The sequence below is a fragment of the Pleurodeles waltl genome, chromosome 11 (genome assembly GCF_031143425.1).
Source record: "Pleurodeles waltl isolate 20211129_DDA chromosome 11, aPleWal1.hap1.20221129, whole genome shotgun sequence".
NCBI classification, from domain to species: Eukaryota; Metazoa; Chordata; class Amphibia; order Caudata; family Salamandridae; genus Pleurodeles; species Pleurodeles waltl.
In genome coordinates, this window is record NC_090450.1 from 521069160 (window position 1) to 521094200 (window position 25041).

Sequence of the window (25041 nt, forward strand, 5' to 3'; positions counted from 1 at the left end):
CCGCTGAACTGGGCCCCGCCGTCTCAAGCACCGCTCCCCTGGGGACCGCCGTCTCAAGAACCGCTGAACTGGGCCCCGCCGTCTCCACCACCGCTCCGCTGGGGACCGCCGTCTCAAGAACCGCTGAACTGGGCCCCGCCGTCTCCAGCACCGCTCTGCTGGGGACCGCCGTCTCAAGAACCGCTGAACTGGGCCCCGCCGTCTCAAGAACCGCTGAACTGGGCCCCGCCGTCTCAAGCACCGCTGAACTGGGCCCCGCCGTCTCCAGCACCGCTCCGCTGGGGACCGCCGTCTCAAGAACCGCTGAACTGGGCCCCGGCGTCTCAAGCACCGCTGAACTGGGCCCCGCCGTCTCAAGAACCGCTGAACTGGGCCCCGCCGTCTCAAGAACTGCTGAACTGGGCCCCGCCGTCTCAAGAACCGCTGAATTGGGCCCCGCCGTCTCAAGCACCGCTCCGCTGGGGACCGCCGTCTCAAGAACCGCTGAACTGGGCCCTTCAAGGCAAGACCCGCTGAACTGGGCCCTTCAAGGCAAGAAGCGCTGAACTGGGCCCTTCAAGGCAAGACCCGCTGAACTGGGCCCTTCAAGGCAAGAAGCGCTGAACTGGGCCCTTCAAGGCAAGAAGCGCTGAACTGGGCCCTTCCAGGCAAGAACCGCTGGCCCTTTGGCAGACGTGGCAGGGCAGGATCTGTCTCGGGCAGGGCTGCAGGATGTCCTCTGGCCAACATGCCTCCTCCAGTGGCAGTGGAGTCTGTTATGGACTGTTTGGACTGTGGCTTTGCTCTCCCCAGGATGGCCCAGTGGGCAGGCCACCCACTGTATGGACTGTATGGACTGTGGCTTTGCACTCCCCAGGATGGCCCAGTGGGCAGGCCACCCACTGTATGGACTGTATGGACTGTGGCTTTGCTCTCCCCAGGATGGCCCAGTGGGCAGGCCACCCACTGTATGGACTGTATGGACTGTGGCTTTGCTCTCCCCAGGATGGCCCAGTGGGCAGGCCACCCACTGTATGGACTGTATGGACTGTGGCTTTGCACTCCCCAGGATGGCCCAGTGGGCAGGCCACCCACTGTATGGACTGTATGGACTGTGGCTTTGCTCTCCCCAGGATGGCCCAGTGGGCAGGCCACCCACTGTATGGACTGTATGGACTGTGGCTTTGCACTCCCCAGGATGGCCCAGTGGGCAGGCCACCCACTGTATGGACTGTATGGACTGTGGCTTTGCTCTCCCCAGGATGGCCCAGTGGGCAGGCCACCCACTGTATGGACTGTATGGACTGTGGCTTTGCTCTCCCCAGGATGGGCCAGTGGTCATGGAGTCCCCTCGTGGATCTGGCGTCGTGTACTCAAGTGGCTGAGGTGCCCCCCCTTCCCTTCCCCTTGAGGTGCCTGTCCTATTTTCTTTCTGATGCCCCTGCAGTGTTCTCTCCGTGGAGTTCTTGTCGTGGGACTGGGCCTTGCCCCTTTGCACAGGACCCCTGTGGTCCACGGACAGTGGTTGGACTACATTTAGTAGCTGTATATATTTTGTACATAGTTTATTTATTTATTGGGATTACTGGTGTCCATATTTCAATATATCTGCCCGTTTATGATCTCTTCTTTTGGTCTTTGCATTATTTCGGAGGGGGGGGTTTGTGGGTTGTGACAGTGATCTGTGGGAATGCATTGATGTGTGTGTTGTAGTGGGTGTGGGTGGGTGGGTGTGTGCCGGTAATCTTTTCCCTCCCCTGTGTCGTAGGTGCAGTACTCACCGATGTCTTCCGCGCCGCCGGGCGTGCTCCTGGTACAGGAGCAGGTATAGGAGTGCGGGGATGACCTGCAACTCGGGTTCCATACTGCCGGAATCTCGCGTGGAGTGCGTAGAGGTGAGCGTTTTCCCGTTCGTAGTCTGTTTCCGCCGTGTTTTTATCGGCGGTGCTCCCGCCCCGGAAAAGGTGGCGGATTGGTGGGTCGTGATAGGGTGGGCGGTACATTGTCTGCCGCCTGGCTGTTGGCGGGGACCGCCGCGCTGTTTGTTTGTTCCGCCGTGGCGGGCGGAGTGTTAATGCGGCGGGCTGTGTTGGCGGTTCCCGCCAGGGTCAGAATTGCATATTTTGGACCGCCGGCCTGTTGGCGGGTTGGCCGCCGCTTTATCACCGACCGCCAGGGTCAGAATGAGGGCCTATGTGTGTTAGTTAAAGTGAGAGAGAATTAGTGAAGGAATGAATCAGAGTGAGTGAGAATGAGTGCCAGTAAGAACAAGTATGTGTGAGAATTAATGTTAATGAGTGAGGGAGAATGACAGCGAGTGTAACTGAGTGTTACTGTGTGTGCGATTGAATCACAGTAAGACTGAGTAATTCAGAATGAGTGAGACTTTATGAATTAGTGAGAATAAGTGAGACTGAGTGAGTCAGAATGAGACAGTAAATTTAGTGAAAGAAAGTATGAGAGAACCCTTCAAGAAAAAGCTCTTTGGAATTCAAGCCAATGATTATGCCCCACCAATTTTAAGGGTCACCAGATGCCACTGCACAGTGCTATTCTGTGCCTTTTGAAGTCCCTGAATTTGAGGGGAGGCTAGCATATAAAGGCTTAGAATATTCAAGCCATGCAATTTCTGCTTGTGAGAAATTGTGATTGAAGGGACCAATGGCAGTCAGCAGGGGCTAGGTTCCAACTTTAACAACTAGAGTATTTTTCCTGTGATGTCTTGGGGCTCTTATTCTTCGGGCCCCAAACCGGGATGCAAGTATTTATTTTTAGCACTTGACTCTCAGAGCAGTGAAGCGGGCCAGTGCAAAGCTTATGCAAGGGGAGTGCTGTGGGTTAAAGTCTTAGAACTCAGCAAAATAAAACACAATACTTAACAAATTGTGTCCAGTCAATGCTTCTAATAAAAGGGAAAACTCTTTCTTTTACACAAAAGTAAATACTATACACAAACTAACAAACATATGCACATGGCGGGGGTAACACTCCTGGGGTCATCCTCTCAAGGGCCTCACCACACAGGGGGCACGTAACAAACAAAGCTCTCAGTAGGCAGGTAACCTCCTAAATATACCCTGCTCCCCCTTGATGGAGGCACTGCTAACTGTCTGCCTACCAGCAAGCCCTATACTCTAAAAGAACAATACCCCTCCACACCTTACACAACACGAGGAGTGCATTTATAAAAAGTCAGGTCTACTGGGTTTGTGAGAGTGTCACCATATTAATCACATGGAGAAGCTAAGCCCTTCCTAAGTAATGCATTTCAATCTTTAAAACATTCCAAGGTGGTGCTAGAAATGTGCACTAAATGTAAGTTTAATTGCCATCAGAAATATATATTGATGTTAGCTTTCACTTTGCACATAACATTCCTACATAATTAAACAGTAAATAGTCTGTGTCTTAGTCACATTTTCCACATTAACAGGGCTGTTAGCACCCTTAAAGAACCTAGCAGCAAAGGCCCAAATACCCTAGAGTTTCAGGGCAAAAGTCCCAGCTCGAGAGTGATTGAAATTAAAAAAATGTTTCCCAAAGTCACTCATACACAACCTTAGGAGCACTATTTTGACCAAATCTTGCAACTGGGGCGGGCTCCGGAGGGGCCACTGCTACTCCTGGGCTGCCCCCAAAATACCGAGAGCCCTTTTCATGGCGCCCCTACTCTCTCTAGGAGACCACAGGACACAATATACAAATCTTGTTGGTGTCATTAGTGCCTTCTAGGGCACCTCTTGCAGACTGCAGCTAACTCTTTGAACTGGCCACCTAAATTGCAGGCACTTTTTCCCTTTTACTTTCATTATCTTTATTTCGTTAACTTTAAAGAGCCTGCTAGCATATTTTCTTCTTTTAACCAATGGGTGCCACTGCCCCACATGTAGGGCACCCATGCACTTATTATCAGGTCTGTGAAGGAGCATGAGCCCATGTGGTCCAGCCAGCTCCCTGCCAGTTTGCCTCCCTTCTCTATGCACTGCTAGTGGTGGAGCTGGTTTTCTCCTTCTCTATTGTTCTCCCAGGCTTTACCTTCTTCTCAGGCAACAGGAGAAGAGATCAGTGGTAAGGACACTCCTCTTAGTCCTGGGCAGTTTCCGTCACCCAGGGCTGAGGTGGTGTTGGCTCTATGACTAGCTGGTATTATAAGGATGTGCTGCACAGCCCTTGCAGTTGTGGCAGATTCCCCAAAGTTTGACTAACAAATTAGTATGACGGTGCTTGTAGCTCAGTGGTCCCAGGAGTCCAGGCTCTCTACTGGGGATATGAAATTGCTAAGGTAAGATTTTCAGGCCCAGTAGCCCCAGGCACAGTCACTTAGGAGTGGCTTATAAAAGCTAAAGTTTTTCCAGCCTAAATTGGCTAACCTTGATGAGGAGTCTAGTGTTTTATCCTGGTGGTGCTCTCCAACCGTAAGAAGCTCTTTATGAAGGCCTCCTGGCTTCTAAACATTTAGGTAGGTTTTCTTGGAGCTTTATTATGACTTCTGTTCCAATTCTGAAGAGGAGACTCAAGCACCCACTCATGTGCCCCTTAGCTCCTGATAGTCTCCTGGCCTGAGGTCTCCCAGCAGCAGCACAAAGTGGCCCTTTAGGTAGGTAACTCTTACTTCCTACACTCTCCAGACCTCTTGACCTCCTGGTCACTTGCAGGGTGCCTGTATGTTCATCAGATATCAGATGGGACCTTCTCTAAGGTCTTCATTAGAAAACCAGTCCACAGGAGTCCAAAGGAACACTCTCCTTTAGGGTCTGCAACAAGCCCACTCTCAACTATCCCCCAGAGAAAGTGTGGACCGAGTGACAGTGGAGTTCTAGATAGGGTCCACATAGTACAGGAAATGCAATTCTGGAGTAGGGTTGTAGCATCTGGGGGCAGGTTGGAGTGTTACACCCCTTAATAAATGTATTATGTAATAAATAGTTGGGATTAGGTGCTTGCTGTCGGGTGAAGTGTCTATCAGTTTTACCAAGGATTTGTATATGCACACACAGACTATAACACACACACACTCTCTTCTATGTTTCGCATTTCTTAGGATATGTTGGTTATTTTACAAAATATTTTGTACCACTAACAATTGAAGTGTTGCACAAATACTTTATACATCGCCTCTTAAGTTAAGCCTGACTGCTGTGTTCCAAGCTACCAGGGGTTGAGTGCTGCTTAATTTAGGGTGTGTTTGTGACTTACCCTGGCTAGGATTATGGTTCCTGCGTAGATAGGGTACATACCTCTTCCAACCAGAAACCCAATTTCTAACATCCCTTCATATCCTGCTTCTCAGATATTGGCCCTCATTCTGACCTTGGCGGGCGGCGGAGGCCGCCCGCCAAAGTCCCGCCGTCAGGTTACCGTTCCGCGGTCGAAAGACCGCGGCGGTAATTCTGACTTTCCCGCTGGGCTGGCGGGCGGTCGCCTTCAGACCGCCAGCCAGCCCAGCGGGAAAGAGGCTTCCACGATGAAGCCGGCTCGGAATCGAGCCGGCGGAGTGGAAGCTGTGCGACGGGTGCAGTTGCACCCGTCGCGTATTTCACTGTCTGCGCAGCAGACAGTGAAATACATGTAGGGGCCCTCTTACGGGGGCCCTGCAATGCCCATGCCAGTGGCATGGGCACTGCAGGGGCCCCCAGGGGCCCCGCGACCCCCCTACCGCCATCCGGATCTCGGCGGTCCGACCGCCGGGATCTGGATGGCGGTAGGGGGGGTCGGAATCCCCGCGGCAGTGCAGCAAGCTGCGCCGCCGCGGAGGATTCAATGGGGCCGCGGTACACTGGCGGGACCCCGCCAGTGGTGCCGGTCCGACCGCGGCTTTACCGCCGCGGTCGGAATCCCCATTGGAGCACCGCCGGCCTGTCGGCGGTGCTCCCGCGGTCCTCCGCCCTGGCGGTCAAAGACCGCCAGGGTCAGAATGACCACCAATGTCTCTTAACAAGATGTGCCAGTGTGATAGTTGGGAAATCTAGAGTTAACTTCCCTCCAGTTTTACTCACAAAGCTATGCCCCTGATCTGGAGGCCTCTCCAGGCAGAGATTGATAAGCACAGTCTATCATTCTTCCATTAATTTCTCTCTCCTCTCAAAGTATCTCACTTGTGCAGGAATTTAAAATTTAAAGTGGAAGGTTACAGAAAGTGGGCATCCCTCTCCAATCCTGAAATGCCACATCACCTTTCCTCCTCTCAAAACCATTCCTGGCAGTCCCACCTCCCTCTTTCATAGCATCTTGAGATTTTTAATGATGGCAGAACAAACTGGTGATCTGAAAGACTTTTCCCTATAAATTAACTCTGCACCTAACTGACCCTGCAAAACCGGTTTATTCCCTTCAAGACTTTATCTGCATATTTTTGCACACACACCTGTGAGTCTTTAAAAACATTAAACAAAGGGACTAAATAAATATTGAAAACCACATTAAATAATGGGGTGTAAATAAATGTTGAACAGCACTAGGGACAATGGGGACCTTTGAGGAGCGTTGTAGAGTGAGAAGTTCTTGAGAGATAAAATCACTAAGCTGCACTTTCTATTAACCTGGTTATAGAATACCATCACCTGAGAGTATCATGCTTACTTTGGCCTACAGAACATAGGGCCAGATGTAGCAAGCAGTTTTGCCCATTCTGTGTCTATGGGAAAATGTGTTCGTACATATGGCTCATAATTTTCTAAAAAAAAAGTCCACCATATCTAAGGCTGCAGATGGGTCCAGCATGATCATTAAGCAGTCCACACCATCATCAGTGACTCTTACAACATCTTCCATGAATGCAAAGATGACATGTTTGATCCTTAGCTCAGGTCTAAAATCTGACTGCTAAGTAGAAAAACAATGTGTGGTCTCTCAATGTTCTATTGTTGTGAATCCACATATTTCTCCAGAAATGTTACTAAGACTATATAGTTAAAAATAAGGCTGTTATAAACAGGGTGGTTGATTCTAGATTAGGGGTTTATGTTAGAAGTGCATGCCCAAGCCATTTTAAGTCTGTGGTGACAGATCTATGTGTATGGTGGTGTTGGGAAGATGGCAAAGATGGCAGGTGGAGGGAGCACCGTAGAGCACAAACTGCTAAGGAAGCCATAGTGGTCCTGAATCGGATGACAGCCATTCTTCTTGGGTGGTGAGCTGAAAGAGGAAAAAAAGAGAAAGTTGGCTCAGAGGAACTGCTATGCAGCCAGGAGGGACGTTTCTCATTCAGTGCCACCCCTTGCCCCAGTTTGGCCCCAACTAATTAAAACATTTTTAAAAATCAATAGTCTTTTGTTTAAAATGCCATTTCATGCCACTTGATTAATCTGGTCTGAATTAGAAGTACTAGCATATTTAGCATATATTTTAGTGTTCTACTCATTCATTTGTCATTCTGGTGCCTAAATGTTATGAGAGATGATGCTGTAATAAGTTGTTATTTTCCTTCACTACATAATATTTAAAATATAGGTCATTATATATTATCCTGCTTCACATGTTCTCTAACATTTGCAATTTAAAAAATAAATGAAAAAGTAAAGAAACGTCGAACGATCTTCAATCTGAAATCGAAGAAAAATATATTTTCATTCTTACTAGAAATAGTTTTAAGCCAATCCTACTAATTCGACCAATAGTATGGGGGTGTTAAACGATTTTGTATGCTAAGACAATGAGGGAGCTACTTGAGTCGTAACAACTTCTTTAGCTGTCAGTGTGTTTGTTCCGCAGGGCTTTACTTTCAATAAAACCGAAATGTAACGAGGAGCAATAAAGTGTCGGTATGGAAATCTTGGTTTATTGTACACTGCACAATACATAAACATAAAAATAGAAACCAGTCGACAGACATGACATGTTCAGTAAACACTATGTGAAGGGAGCAATACTAGCTAGAATTGTGGAAGCAAATTGCCAATAATATTCCATTATGAGTAAACAAATAAAACACTTGTTCTTGGACAGTGGTGTCCAAGTTACAAAACGGGTGTGCTTATCCTAAAACACGTTTTTGACTGTGCTAAATAAGCTTTTAAAGCAAAGGAAACGGGCAATAGTTATTTTAACAGCATGGCGCACAAGTATGGTGTCCACCGTCTGTAAATTTCACGGACGGCCCATAATTTCGCCCTGCCGTCTGTAACGGACGGCGTTTGGCTCTAATTTTAGCCTTTCACCAAAAGGACAAAGGAAGGTAGAGCGACATTATGGGCAGCTTTGTTTCCCTAGCTGGATTGAACAGCAGGGAGTCTCCTCTGCTCTGAGGGAGGGCGGGGCAGACATATAAGAAAGAGACCTTCTTGCTAGGGTGTCTCCTTCCCTAAAGAAATGCAAATGTGGGCAACTGGTAAATCTGCAAATGCAAAGCGGCTTGAAAACCTGCATTGACTTTAACCAAAGGAGTCACTTGAAGCTTTCTGATGGCAAAGATATTTTCTTTTAGAGAGGTACTGAAATGGTGTTCCAAGGTGAGTTGTGGAGTGTGTGGTTTTAATGGAGTGTTATAAAAATGTTTAGTACTAGGTATAAACTGTATATTATTCAAATCTGTATTTGAGAAGCATTTTTTTTTATTTAACCGAAATGTATTTCGCATTTTGTGGCAGCCTTTTTTATTATGTAATTGTATTTATATATCACTTACTACTCCTGACGAGGTGTCTAATGCACGTTTAAAATAAGGACTTACACATTCACAGTTCTTTCAGGGACCTCGGTAGTACCTCATAGTACTAACAAATATTGGCAAAGCCAGTAGGTCTCGTCTACGAAAGAGTTATTGGCTTTGCTAATGTGTTTTAGCCATTAGCCATGTTATACACCAGAGTGACTGCTGTTCAACATGGCTTAAAGTTAGTGGCATAGTGGTGTGGAGTGGAGTAGAGTGGCATAGGAGCAGTGGCGTAGAGTACAGTGCAGGGGGGTACAGTGCAGTTGTTTAGAGTGCAGTGGCGTAGAGTGCAGTGGTTCAGAGTGCAATGGCATGGAGTGGCGTGGGACAGAGTAGAGTGGCATAGAGTGCAATGGAGTAGAGTGGCATACAACAGAGTGGCAGAGAGAGCAGTAGTGTAGAGTGGTGCAGTGGCAGATAGTGCAGAGTAGACTTGCGTGGCAGAGAGTGCACTGGCGTAGTGTAGAGTGTTGCAGAGTAGAGTAGTGCTGTAGAATGCAGCGACATAAGTGGAGTGATGCAGAGTAGAGTGGCATAGAGTGCAGTGGCATAGAATGCTGTAGTACAGAGTAGATTGGTGTATAGCACAGTGGCGGAAAGTGCAATGCTGCAGAGTAGAGTGTCAGTGCAGTGATGTAGAGTGGAGTAGAGTGGCACAGAGAGCAGTGGCGTAGAGTACAGTGGTACAGAGTAGAGGGCAGTGGCGCACAGTGCAGTTGTTTAGAGTGCATTTGCGCAGAGTGCAGTGGCATAGAGTGGCATGGGGTAGAGTTACATAGAGTGCAGTGGAGTAGAGTGGCATACAATAGAGAGGTAGTGAGTGCAGTAATGCAGAGTGGTGCAGTGTCACAGAGTGCAGAGTAGACTTGTGGCATAGAGTGCAGTGGTGTAGAGTAGTGCAGAGTGGAGTATTGTAGAGTGGTGCAGTGTAGAGTAGAGTATAGTGCCTAGAGTGCAGTGGCATAGAGTGCAGTGATGCACAGTGCAGTGGCATAGAGTGCAGTGGCATAGAATGCAATAGTACAGAGTAGAGTGGTGTAGAGTAAAGGGCAGTGGCATACAGTGCAGTTGTTTAGAGTGCAATGCTGTTGAGTGCAGTTGCATAGAGTGGCATGTGGCAGAGTAGAGTGTTATAGAGTGGAGTGGAAATAGAGTGTATGGGTGCAGAATGCAGTACTACAGAGTAGAGTGGTGTAGAGTATAGTGGCGGCCAATGCAGTGTTGCAGAGCAGAGTAGAGTGTCAGCTTGCAGTGGTGTAGAGTGCATTGAACTAGAGTGCAGTGGTCAGAGTGGCATAGAGTACAGTGGTGTAGAATAGATTGTTTCAGAGTAGACTCCAGTTGCATAGAGTATAGAGGTGCAGGGTAGAGTGCGGTGGCATGGAATGCAGTGGCACAGAGTGCAGTGACATAAAGTAGAGTGAAGTGGCTTAGAGTGGAGAGGTGCAGGGTAGAGTGGAGCTGCAAAGAGTGGCATAGAGTGTGATGGAATAGAGTAATGTGGTGTAGAGTGCCGTGGCTTAGAGTGCAGAGGTGCAGAGTAGATTAGAGTGACATACAGTGTATTGATGTAGAGTGCAGGGGCATGGAGTTGAGTGTTACAGAGTAAAGTGCATTAGCATAGAGTGTATTAGCTTAGAGTGTAGTGGCGTACAGTGCAGTGTTGCAGAGTGGCAGAGAGTGGAGTAGTGCAGATTAGATTGGTGTTGCCTAGACTGGAGTGGTATAGTGTGCAGATGGGCAGAGCGCAGTGGTGTAGAGAGGCTTAAAGTGCAGTGGCATAGAGTAGACTGGTACAGAGTAGAGAAGGGAGGAATAGTGTGAAGCAGCAAAGAGTACAGTGGCATAATGTGGAGTGGTTCAGAATGGAGAAGAGTGCAGTGCAGTGGCAAGGAGTGGCATAAAGTAGAGTGATACAGAGTAGGGTGCAGTGGCGTGGAATGGTGCAGAGTGGAGTGGAGTATGCATGGTGTGGTAACACACTGCCATTACAGACAACACATTTTTTATTGAAATGACCATTACATTTGCAATGATTTGTTCTAATCATATAAAGGTATTTGTTTCCAGCACAGTTCAGAATTAACAAAAATGTGCTTCTTTTATACTCCTAATTCTGATATATTCTGAAGTTTATTGAAATGTTGTCATGTGATAGAAAAAACCTTTCCTATCCCCAGTATCCAGCAAGACTGTTGCATAAATCTTCTCACTTTGAAGTCAGAGAAAGAAAAGTAAAGACTAAGGGCCATATGTACGAAAGCTTTTTCCCATAGACACAGAATGGGTAAAATCCTTTCGTACATCTGGCCCTAAGTTCCCACCGAAGACAGAGTCTGACATTTGACTTTGTTCTTTGAATGCACAGCAAATGTGATGAGATAAGAACAAGATTTACAGGCCTGTTTACAGAAAGAGAGCACTCAGAAGGATACTGTATATAAGGTTTTGGCAAGGGAATGGTCAAACTCAAGCTGCATATCCTAAAACAAATCAAGCCAGCAAATTGAAAGCAACAAAACCACAAGGCCAATGGCAAGCAACGGGCAGAATGCATTTACAAGGAAGCACTATGAATTTACTTAAAGTGACAGCTGTGGGATACGTTGTGAGGAAAGTCCAGTATTTTAGTCCAGTCCATATCTTGCAGAGGTTTGGCCACATCAATCACCCAGGTAGTATGACGAGAAGACCTGGAGTGGTTTCCATGTTGCAGGAACGGCCTGTACACCCATTCTATCACTTTGCCACTGGTTCCTATGGTGTAGAGCTTCTGGCATACCTCTTGTAGGGTTAGTGCTAGGTGGCAGGCATGAAATAGGGCATTTCATGAGTTTTAAGGTGGTTGTAAGTAAGAGTTGACCGGGGTGAAGGTGGTAGTCTGCCACAAGGGTTTGGAAATTTAGTAGCTCGCTGTTCAGAAACAAATCCCCCAATTTTAAGATACCTACATCATGCCACTGATGGAGTTGCTGTGAGCATAGCTATCCTGTGCATGTGGGAAGGCTTAGCATAGGTAGTGCAGGAGCATAGAGCTTCTTCGTGTCTGTGAGTTTACAGGTTCTAGCAAGGCAAGAGAAAGCTGTGCATGATAACCCCAGATGGTGATCCGTAGAAAGGTCAGTAGGAAACAATGAGCAGTGCATTAAGCCTTCCTTAAAAGTCTTTACTGGTAAACCCCATCTCATGCAGGGAGGTGTACAGAAAGCACACAAGCCACCCATTGGACCTGTGCAGCTGAATAATAGCATTCTAAGTCCAGAAGACCTAATCCACCCGCAGTCACAGGTAGCTTTAGAGTGGAAAGAGCTACCCGACGGCGCTGCAGCGACCAAATCCGATGTGTGGCATGTCTGAAGAAGGTATGAAGGATGAGCAGGGGAAGGTTTGCAAAATAATACTATCATTGGGGTAGCACACCATCTTCACTAGTGCCACGTGGCCTACTACAGAAAGCAGAAGAGAAGACCAAAAAGCAAACTGGGCTTCAAGGGACCGTGATGCTCTGCCGAGATTTCCATCCAGCAAATCACTGGGAGAATGGTAGATATTAATCATTAGGTATCAAAAGGTAACTGGTTCTCAGTTCAATCTGGGATCTAATTGTATATAAAGGGGAAAACAGTGCCATATGTTAAAGAAACACTAATTTTACATTTTACGTTTTTTTTACATTTTGTTTGTGCAATTTACATCCCAAATATTTTGAAGATTCTATTGCCCATATTTATACTTTTTGACGCAAAACTGCGCCAACGCAGTTTTGCGTCAAAAAAATTAGCACCGGCTAACGCCATTCTGAAGCGCCATGCGGGCGCCGTATTTATTGAATGACGTTAGCCGGCGTTAGCCGCCGGCGCCGTCTGGTGTGCGTTAAAAAAAACGACGTACACCAGGCAGCGCCGGCGTAGGGGGATATGGAGCTTGGGCGTCAAGAAATGGGGCAAGTCAGGTTGAGGCAATTTTTTCGCCTCAACCCGATTTGCGCCATTTTTTTTCACTCCCAACCCCCATAGAAATGACTCCTGTCTTAGCAAAGACAGGAGTCATGCCCCCTTGCCCAATGGCCATGCCCAGGGGACTTCTGTCCCCTGGGCATGGTCATTGGGCATAGTGGCATGTAGGGGGGCACAAATCAGGCCCCCCTATGCCACAAAAAAAAAAAAAAAAACACTTACCTGAACTTACCTTAATGTCCCTGGGATGGGTCCCTCCAGCCTTGGGTGTCCTCCTGGGGTGGGCATGGGTGACAGGGGGTGTCCCTGGGGACATGGGGGGCACCTCTGGGCTCCTTCAGAGCCCACAGGTCCCTTAACGCCTGCCTTTTGCAGGCGCTAAAAAACGGCGCAAAAGCGGGCGTACGTCATTTTTTTTGACCCGCCCACTCCCGGGCGTGATTTTTGCCTGGGAGTATAAATCCCACTCACATGGCTCGGAGTCGATTTTTTAGACGGGAACGCCTACCTTGCATATAATTAACGCAAAGTGGGTGTCCACGCTAAAAAATGACGCTAACTCCATGGACTTTGGCGCTAGACGCGTCTAACGCCAAAGTATAAATATGGAGTTAGTTTTGCGTCGAAATTGCGTCAAAAAAAACGACGCAATTTTGCCACAAACAGAGTATAAATATGCCCCTTTGTGTACTTGACACTTAGCGATAACCTGGATCACTAGTTTGGCTTTTGCTCAATTTCAGAACCATTTAAAGACATGGACAAAGCGGGCAATTGCTTTGCACAACCTTGCAAGGGGTCTGGCCCCTGCTCACCCTTCACAAGCATGAACAGCGGACCATTGCACCAGAAGAGTTTGCCAAGGTGGATGGGTTTTGCTTGTTCAACCACTTGACAGTGCCTCTTCTGTTTCTCTCCTGTGTGCAGAGACAACTCCCCAGGTACCCAATACCTTCCGATAGTCTTGTTGGACCCATCTTGCCTGATTTTAAGAAGTGTCCCAGCTTGTTCTTCTCTTCTTTATCCAGTTTTTAGCAACAACCCTTTGAATTACTTGCCGTGGATCTCCCATTTGATCTTGATTTCATCCTTCTCTTTTATTATCTTTGATTGGTAGTCCGGGCTCCCATTTCTGAGATAAATATCCCAGGCATACACTCTAGTGCTGTGTGACTACAGACAAGTTGTGTGTACTTCACATCCTGACATTGGGTGTGAGACTCTCGCCCACACCATCTGCTCTGCCTCTTTAAAAATAAATTAGGTTGAAAGTCCATGGGCGGTAGGGGTAAGCCACATGTTTTTGCTCAATTTGTTCAAACTAGCATGAGGTTAATTACCTTAATGTTTCCCAAACTGTTTGCCAGGGGATTTAAATTTTTCAGAAACATAATCAACATTTTGCTGTTACTTTCTCTTCAAGAAAGGTCGGGTAGTTTGGGTAGGGGTGATGGCCTTGCAATACTGAAGGGCATTAATTTACTACTGAACAAGGAGGTAATGTGACACCTGAATGTAGCATACCAGGAGGCAATCACAAAAAGGTCACAGTGATTAAATAGTGCTATGTTAAAAAAAGAGTAAATAAATCCACTGACAACATAGTGAGGCATGGCGTCTTTTGCGTGTGTCTGTAAAACTGACTTTTGTTCTTGAATTTTTGTCCTGAATTTTGACCCTTTGTCCTGAAATGTTTACAGTCCTGTCCAGAATTTGCCTCAATGCCAGGTGGGCACCCTACACACAAGGGGAAAGGGTTGAATCAGTTACAGTCGTGATTTGAACTCGTGACCCTCGGGTGTCCGTGTAGGAAGCCGGGAGCTTTACCAGCAGCTGCTGAGAATTCAAGATTCTGTATGGGTGCCAATCGTGAAACATGTCGAATGAATGTGTGGCAACTCGCTGAGGAGTTTGCAAAACACCTCGTGATGATGCTACAAACTTTGGGTGCCAAATACACTGCAATAAAAATTATCTTGCAGCGTCAGGCTCAAAACCTTAAAGCTTAAGTGTGCTGAGGGTTCTTTGCAACAATGCCAACAATTACCGTATAGATTTTCTCCTCCCTCTGCAGCATAAGTAATAGGTCTGCAGGATTAACAAACTGCATCGCCTAAGAAATTGAATTCTTGGCCGGTCTCTGCCAATGCACTTTGTCAACTTTTTGCAGAGATGCTGTTGAACGCTTTCTCACTTTGAAGAGACTACTTTTCGTTGTCAGCTCAGTAGCTTCGAGCCCATGAGAAAACAGTAATCTCGTACCGTCTCCAAAAATCAAGATAGCCGATCAGTTCTAAAACATGTCACTGCGTTTTTAATCTAAATGAAAAGGGATTCTCAAAGAACACACAACTGTGATGGGGTGTAATGAATGGCTTTAGTAAAGGTGTGTAACGTTTCTCTGCGCATTCCCCCAAGCCTCCATTTATCATACACTCTCCTGGATTTCTGCGATAGTCACATGCTTCTGCTTCTCTGTCACATTTTCTTGGCTTTGAATGAAACCTTTGGTTAAATTCATGCATTTTATGGGTATACAAGTGTGAACTTTTGTGGAAATTGCTTAAAATAAAAAGACATGCGGCTTTCTGGTACCTATAGTGAAAATGTCTTGGAAAGGAACATCTCACTGAAAAAAATCATATGAGTTTCAGCAGGACACTAGTTCAAGTAGGAAATATCTATAGAGCGGGATGTGCTGAGCAAACAAGTGTCCCGTGGCAGAAAATTACGCACAATCCATAATTCAAGCTTTCAGGAAATATTTCAAACTTTGCAAGCGCAATTAAAATGTGCCCAGATCTAGTTACAACTAAATACTTATGCATCATTTCACTAATGTGATACCATATCATGCTTTACCTAGAATAGCTCATATCTGCCATGCGTAGGTTTGTGGTCCGTACAACAAGGGTAACCAACAGGGGTCCCTTATCAGCAAAATATAGATAACAATTCAAACATAGAAATACAAGGAATTCTATGCATAATAGCAAAATACAATTATTTATTAATAAAGGAATCATGGAAAAAAATAAAGGAATGGTGACATACACATAAGACAATAACAAAAAGTATGCAACTTCCTGCCAATCTAGTATAAAAGAGAAGAAAACAAAATAATTTGTTTCAGGCTCAACAGTTATATAAGTGAGAATTTGCCATCACAAATAATGGGTAATAAATAATGATCATGGCATATTTCAATAACAAGTAGTAAGGCTCAGGCAAACCGGGTGAAACAGTACAATCCAGAAATTTGTGTCAAATCCAAGTAGTACCAATACTCATACAAAAAAATCAGATTATAAGTATACAAATGACTTAAGGCACAATTATCGATGAAGCTTAGATTCCTAAAGCTAGATACTCGGGATCATCATCAGGACTCATGGGATTGTGCCTGAGAGGGACTAGTGGGTTATCTTAAATCGTAACCAAATACCTGAATAAAATCATGGCCACAAAGTAGAACTCTACATATTAAAGCAAATGAGAGCAATAAGGAGAAAAGCAGGCATCGCTTGCGATGTTCGGGATCTAACCAAATGCTTTGCCGCTGTTTATGGAATAAACAAGGTTCTAGAGCCAGAATAATGAATCAATGAAGTGGGGTAGCACCGCTATGCAGGTACAATTCTACAATCAGAACTGGATGTGTAGGTTTGTAGGCACCGTCTGTGCTTATTTAAACCTGAATGACGACTCTGCAAACTGAAGTCCTTCAAATTAGTGTAGCTTAAACAGTGTGTGAGTCTTTCCTGGCATTGACAGTATCTTATGCCCTCATCCTTTACATTTTGTTAAGATTATGGAGATTCTGAGTTAACGGCTAACACTGGGTGCCCTCGTGTGGCAGCACCTGCAGCATGTGCTGCACTTGTTTGACACAGGGTGCATCACATTAGTATTGTACAAGCACCACCAAAACCCATGAACACCAAAGATAAGCTTGAGAAGAGGTAGTAAGAGGTCATTATTTTTCTTTCTCTGTGTCTCCAGACAAGTCTAATTGCTGCTGCTCTCACTGTTCTGGTAGATAAGATCCTATTAGCATGCCGGTTTTCCAAGGAGTGCTATTAGCTTCTTAGCAGTAAATGCTTGCACCCTCAAATGTTTATAGACAGGGGTACTGCTCCTTTTGTAAGGAAGCTAAACCGTCACCCGCTGGTAGAACAGCGGGGGGGCCTTCTCACCTGGATAAGAATCTCTGAGGTGGGCAATATTAAGGAAATCTATGTGGACTCACCCGATATACTGGCAATATCTTTACAGTCTAAGCAAGGTCTGCCGTTGTTGTGTATCAATGTCTATAACAGACCGGATCATCCTAACCAAATGTCAAAAACTATCCCGATGTTAAACGCCCTGGTGTTGGATCGTCTTTCGTCGCATTACATTATTGTAGCCAGTGATTTTAATGTGTCCCTTGAGCCTAATTTAGCCTTTTCTGAGATAACGCAGCTAGAAGATTCAATATGGAATATTTGACCCAGATGAAACAGCCTAAAACTAGCAACAGGGCCCTCCAGGTTATTGATCTTATGATAACTCATGGCCTTCGCTCAGGAAATGAGCGTTTTCCTTCGGACAATCCTGCAAAACCCACGTTTTTTAGAGGGTCGTATAGTAATATACTTGACTTTGTACTTATTGATGTGAGGATATGGCACCTTATTAAAGATGTTAAGGTGGGTAATCAATATAAAAGTGATCATGCCCCTCTCTTGGTAACATATGACAGGCAGTTTTTTACCAGGATAGGTGTTCAATTTAATCACAAAGTCCCCGCCACTTCAGAGGTGTCCTCCAATGAGCGTGCTGTGAAATGGGATTTTTTTTAGAAATTCTCATAAACTATGGGGAAAAAATCTGTGCTTTAGTATTAACACATCAGTTATCTGATGGCTCCTGTTCATATACCCTGAATGAGGTTATGACCCTGCATACAGATCTTTTTTCTGCTCTCAAAGAGCTATTTTTTAAAACCATCATGGAGAATAAACACCAGGGAGCAGGACCTTATCATAGGTGGTTTGGTCAGATATGTAGAGAGGCCAAGAGCAGTCTCACAAAAGCAATACAATTAAAAGATAGAGCTGAGCTAACTCACGCAAGGCGCAAGTATGCCTCTGCACTTAAGATTAGTGAAAACCATTGGGAAGACAGAGACCCTAAACGTTTCTGGTCCTTGGTGGCCAGAAATGGACGCAACGAGAACCTTAGACCTGATTTCCATATTCCCCCTGAAATCTGGATTAGCCATTTTACTGAGTTTTACAGTCACAAGCCTGTTCTTTCCATTGTTAATGATGGCAAACCAACAAATGTTTCTTTCCCTGCAGTTAGCTTCACACTCTTTACTTTAAAGGAAACTGAGATTGCTATTAGGGCCCACAAATCAGGAAAGGCGCCTGAGTTAGATGGTGTATCCTCGGATATGTTTAAATCAGATCTGGATTATTGGGGTCCCTATGTTAACAGGGTGTCAAATGCTGCTTTGGTAAGCTGCATTTACCCCCGGACCTGAAAGGGAGCAATTATTGTTCCTATATACAAAAAAGGGGAGAGAGGTGTCCTGGGAAATTATAGACCAATCAGCCTTCTGGATAACTTACAAAAGATTTTCTGCTATCAGGTATTGAGTAGGCTTAAAAAAATGGATCAAAGAAAACCAAGCACTCAGTCATTTGCAGGCGGGCTTCAGGAAGAGAATAAGCACAGATGACCAGGTCTTTGGCTTCCTCATGATCAAATGGAAGATGGTGGACATGGATGCAGGGAAACTCTTTGTTGCGTTTGTAGATCTTAAGTCCGCTTATGATCTTGTCCCATGCTGTAAACTGTGGGAAGTCATGAGGAGAGTCGGAGTGCCGGGTCCCATATTAAATTTAATTAAAGATTTGTATTCCGAGAGCTCTGCCAGAATTCGATGGGGGACAAAAGGGGAGCTAACGACCGAGATCCCAATACGCAGAGGGGTGAGACAGGGGTGTGTGTTGGCCCCTACTCTCTTCCTATTGTTTATCAATGCATGCATTTCTTACTTATTGGACTGTGACAATGATGCACCCAAAATAGGTGGGGAGAAGACCCTGTGTTTTTTGTTTGCAGACAACACCTTGCTATTATCTCAAACTGCTTTTGGGCTTTCTAATTTGCTTGTGAAGTTCAAGGGTTTTTGTAAGGACCACGGATGGGAAATTAATACATCTAACACCAAGTACATGGTATTTGGGGATACAAAACATAAAGTGAACAAACAGATACTCCTGGAGGGGGAAGTTTTAGAAAGAGTTATTGACTTCGATTTTCTGGGAATCAAACTGGAGGATTCAAATAAATGGCAGGCCCATTTATCGAAGTCGTTTATGAGCTTAAAAAAAATGTCTGGGGGTATATTGAGATATGCTGCCAGATCCCCCAGGTTTGCCATCACTCCAGCGATGGAAATATATAAATTCCAAGCGAGAGGGGGAGTCCTATATGGTGCAGAGCTATGGGGACATTGTAATTTGGAGGATTTAGAAAGAGGCATTTTTTTTTTATAAAAGCTTTATTAAAAGTACCTGCAAGTTCCCCCACATTGCCCATCTGAATGGATCTAAACCTTTACTCCATTGAGCATTTAGCCGCTTTAAGGCCATTAACGTATAGGATTAGGATTTGGTCCTCAGACATTTTCAGCCCTTATCGAGCTTGGCTGAGTGTCCTGATGAGTACGCATTCTACTAAAAAAGTCAGGTGGTGCAATCATGTTGAAAAAACTCTTACTAAACTTGGGTTTGGAGCTTACTGGACAGATCCCAAAAAACGCTTTGCAGGTTGTAAAGGATGTGTACTGGCTAAATGTACAAGTAGATAAGTTAGCGGAAGTACCCTCATTTAGAATGACAAATAGTTTTTTATCGTTTAAATGCCATTATGAGTTTGAGCATTACATGGATTTGATTTTATCTCCTTTAGCACATACACTTTATATCAGATTTAGATTAGGGCTGCTCCCTCTACGCACTTTTACCTGCAAATGGACCAAATCTGATAGTCATTCTAACTCATGCCCAATTGGATGTGGAATTGCCGAATGCACGGCTCATGTTCTTTTCCATTGCCCAGCGTATTCTAAGCAGAGGGCACGCTGGATTATACCACTTTGCAGATCCATGGGTTTTAGGAATCGGTTATTAGCATTTAGGATTTGTAAAACAAATCCCAATGTGACTGTGGCATGCAAATTAGCAAACGTTTTGGAGGCTATTTGGCATATTAGACACAAATCACTGAACTGTAATTTATAATGCTTTGTATTTGTTGTAAGGGGAACTGCACTTTGACAGTTAATACATTTACGTATAATTTATGAATATCAGCACACAAATGAGACTAGGACTTGTGTTGTCCTCCAGAAGTTATGCTATATAATTGGGTTCTAATTTGCAATTTTATTTATATTATATTGTATTTTATTTATTTTAGTCAAAGGATATTATGCTATCCTTTTTACTGTATTCACCTAAGTATTTTGTAAATGTGCTTTTATGGTATATTTTTTTACCGAAATAAAGCTTAACTTGACTGACTGGCTTGCATTTGCATGTTGAACGCTGTCTCTGCCCTCTCACCCACTGGGCTGTTCAACTCATGCTTGCCCACAAAAAATGGAAGAAAGCTAGAAACTATGGCCAAGATTTACAAAAAAGTGGTGCAGCGCAGCGCTGCAACACAATTTGCAGCTCTGTGCCACTTTTAAAATGCAAGGATGGGTCGTATTTACAAAACTATGGTGTACCCCTATGTTTCCCCCTGCACCAGCAGTAAATTTAGCTGCCAACACAGGCAACCTTGCACCATACTGCAAGGGTGTCTGCGTTGAGGGACTATGATTGTTTATGTGGGGAAAGGTGTCCCTTCCGGCACATAGACAATCAACTATGGCGATTTGGCTCTTCTATGGGTGTTGCAGGATGCAGCACACATAGAAGTACCAAATTGTCATTTTTGAATTATTGTTTATGTGCAGGAAGGGTTTTACACATTGTAGTAAAGTACCATCTTTCTTGACATGTTACCCCCAATTCTGCCTGTTTGTCAGTGTGTTTTGCCTGTCTCACTCGGATCCTGCTAGCCAGGACCCCAATGCTCATAGTTTGTGGCCTATGTGTATGTTGTCAGTATGCTTGACTGTGTCACTGAAGTTCTGCTAACCAGAACTCCAGTGCTTATTCTCTCTCTGCTTACCAAATTTGTCACTATACTTTAGTGACTCCATATTCCAATTCTGATTGGCACACTGGTCCCCCCTTGTAAGTCCCTAGTATATGGTACCTAGGTACCCAGGGCATTGGGGTTCCAGGAGATCCTTAGGGGCTGCAGCATTTATTTTGCCACCCATAAGGAGCTCATACAAACCTTTCATTAGGACTGCAACTGCAGCCTGAGTGAAATAGTGCACATACTATATCCCAGCCATTTTGCACTGCACTAAGTAACTTATAAATCACCTATATGTCTAGCCTTCATTTAATAAAGGCTAGGTGGAAAGTTACTGTGTGTGATGGCATCCTTGCACTAGCAAAGGTGCCCCCACGTTGTCCAGGGCCAATTCCCAGGAATTCATGAGTGCGGGGATACCATTATACGCTTGCACTACATATATGTCAATACATGTGGTAACTCCAAATATGGCCACGTGAGGTGTCTAAGATCATGGAATTGTCCCCCCATTCCAAATATGGTATTGGGGGCCAATCCAATGCATCCTGCTCCACCCCCAGTACTGCCAAACCAGCTCTCTGAGGTTTCCACTGCAGCCCCAGCTGCTGCCACCTCACAGACAGGTTTCTGCCCTCCTGGGGACTGAGCAGCTCAATCCCAGGAAGTCAGAACAATGCATTTCCTTTGGGAGGAGGGTGTTACACCCTCTACCTTTGGAAATAGGTGTTACAGGCTTCGGAGGGGTAGCCTCGCAGAGCCTCTGGAAATGCTTTGAAGGGCACAGATGATGCCTCCTTTGCATAAGCCAGTCTACACAGGTTCAGGGAGCCCCAGTCCCTTCTCTGGTGCGAAACTGGACAAAGGAAAGGAGAGTGACCACTCCCCTGTCCATCATCCCCCCAGGGGTGGTGCACAGAGCTCCTCCAGAGTGTCTCTGGTGTTAGCCATCTTGGATTCCAAGGTGTGGGGACCCTCTGGAGACCTCTGAGTGGCCAGTGCCAGCAGGTGACATCAGAGACCCCTACTGATAGGTGCATACCTGGGTAGGTAGCCAATCCCCCTCTTAGGGCTATTTAGGGTCTCTCCTCTGGGTGTCTCCTCAGAATCGGTTTGCAAGATTCCTCCAGGACTCCTCTGCATTCTCTGCTTCAGCTTCTGACTTTTGGCTCAAGCGCAGACTGCTCCAGGAACAGCTGTAACTGCAACAAAGTGTCCAGGACGACTCCTGTGACCTGCAACTTCAGCTCCAGCCATCTTTTGCAACAGTTTTCAAGGTGTGCACACCCTGAGGACTGCCTGTCTTCATCCTGCACCAGAACCAAAGGAATCTCCCGTGGAGTGACAGAGTCAATTCCCTGCTTCTGCAGGCAGAGCGGTACTCTGGGACTCCTTTCCTGATGACGCCCCCTGGAACACAGGTGGTGGACTGAAGTGACCCAGACTGTCTAAAGGTCCAGCTGTCCAAATTTGGTGGAGGTAAGAGCTTGCCTCCCGTGCTGCGACAGTAACCCTGTGCACTGTGTCTTCTGCAGCTCCTTGGGCGTCTGTGTACTTCTTCCAAGAATCCTTTGTGCACAGCGTAGCCCAGGTCCCCAGCACTCCATCCTGCGATGCACAGCTCCCTGAGTTGTTTTCCCGCAGCGTGGGACCTTCCTGTGTAGTGCTGCAATGACCTCACTTTGTATCTTCTTTATCCCCATGTTCTGGGACTCCCGTGGGTGCTGCCTGGTCTTCTGAGGGCTCTCTGAAGTGCTGAGAGCCCCCTCTGTCTCCTCAGTCCAAGTTGAGACCCCCTAGTCCCTCCTGGGTCCAGGCAGCTCCTTTTTGACGCAAACTGCACTTGCCTGAACCAAGGCTTGTTGGCGGAATCCAGTGACAAAACAGCCTGCATCCAACAACTCGCCGTGGTACATCACCTGTATCAAGCAGGAACCCACAGCCATCTTCTTTGGTGCTCATCTGTACTTTTCTTCTTACCGGAGAATACACTTATGCACCATATTCTAGGTTGACAGGGGCTCCTGTCCTTCCTGGACTCCTCTTTGACTTCTGGACTTGGTCTCCTCTCTCTACAGATCTTCAGGTCCAGGAATCCATCATTTGTTGCTTGGAGTCTTGCTTGGTTCTTGCAAAATCTCTTATCACGACTTGTCCAGAGGAAACTTGCTGTACTTTACTCCTGCTTTCCTGGGCTCTGGGGTGGGGTACTTTACTTACCTCTGCTGTTTTCCCACACTACCAGCACCCCTCTACACACTACACTTGCCTAGGGTGGAATTTGTTATTTGCATTCCACTATTTTAGTATATGGTTTGTGTTGCCCCCAGCCCCATTGCAATCTATTGTATTTTCTACTGTTTGCAGTATTTTATGACTGTCTACTTACCTGATTTTGGTTACTAGTGTACATATTAAGTATAATACTTACCTTCAGAAGGAGTATTGCTTCTAAGATATTTTTGGCCTTGTGTCACTAAAATAAAGTACCTTTATTTTTGACAACACCGAGTATTGTCTTTTATTGTGTATCAGTATTGTGTAACTATAGTGGTATTGCAGGAGCTTTGCATGTCTCCTAGTTCAGCCTAAGCTGCTCTGCTACAGCTACCTCTAGACAGCCTAAGCTGCTAGAACACTGCCTACATTTCCCTTATGAGGGATAACTGGTCCTGGTATAAAGTGTGAGTACCTTAGGTATCCACTACACACCTCCTACACACATAGAGAGAGACATGGGAGGTTCCAGCCCCATACTACCTCCATGAATCAAAAGCCACATTCACAAAAGGTATGGGGGGATCTAGTGAACGAACCATCAGGGTTCACTCTAATCCTACTGGCCAATATGTTTCTATTAGGGCCCCTTCCTTCCCCACAAGTGGGTGGGGAAGGGGCCCTAATAGGTGATATTACAGATCGCTCCCTTTGACAAATGTGTGACTATAAGGGGCATCTTCCCCTCCTCCCAGACCAGGGGCCACCTGCCCTTATTGTTTAGGGCCTCCCATATTTGAGTTATTACTCAGATAGGCCCAGAGTGTGTTTTGTATGAGCCTTTCACCATTAGTTTAGGAGAGGCCCTCTCATCACACTAGGTTCACGAGGAATCCCAGGCCCTGACGATGCCCCAGACCACTAATGGCTGGATAAGTAGGATGTTGGCCAGTAGGATTAGAGTGACACTATGAGTCATTATACCCAATAGTGTCCCGACTTTGTTTTTATTTTACCAACAGACACCGCCATTAAAGGGTGTGAGCTACACCTTCCTCCACATAAACAATCATTCATGGCCTTTTGCTCTTTCTACGTATGCTGCAGAATGCAACATACAAAGAAAAAATGAGGAGAAATAAAATTATTCCTCCTTGTTGCACCATGCTAATGCATCCATGGGGTGGCATTAGTTTTTGGTGCTGCCACAGATTTACGATTTCTCGTAAATCTGGGGCAGCGTCAAAATCAATGGGTTTTGCAGTGAAACGCCCACAGCAACACTCATTGCACGCCCGTGTGCTGCATTAAACTGTGTCAGAGGGTCCCATATTTACAAGGAGGGGTTAAGCCACAAAAAGTGGCTTAACACCTCCTTGTAAATATGGTGCTGGGACCTTGTAAATCCGACCCTTCATTTTATTTTGCATTTCACAAATCTGTGCTTTGGTGCTATGACACAGGATACCAACATTAATTTTCAGTCAACAGTATGTTGCATAGTGGGGCTTGTAGTTTTGCTTTTAACAGTTTGCTCAGACCCACAACATGGAAAGTGCTGTGGCTAAAATGCCAAAAGTAGCTAAATGTGTTTGTGGAGCCTCTCGTCAGCTATGTTTTGAAATTTTACAAAGTCGCCTACTCCATTTAAAATACTGCTCGTTGGGCCCGTGTGTATGCGCCTCAGTCTCTGTGCAATTCCTGCACCTGTTCAAAATGTTGAGCTGCAAGTGGCACCCAGTTAAGGGTATGGCTGCTGGTCACCTTGAACTCTCGAAATGTGGCAAGGGTAATTTCTGGTACTGTTTGTTGCCACAAATCAATGGTAAAGCTGACATGGACAAGTGCAAATATAATAAGGCTATGGCTCTATTTCCATTGTGCAAGTCATCACATGAATAACTTAGACCTTGTGAGCTTGCCTGTTTTGTTGTCGTTCTTTATTGTTGATGTTGTTTGCAGACTTGGTGGTCCACGAACACTGTGGGAAAATCTGCAACATTTCTTGTGAGAATGCAGTGTGCCCAT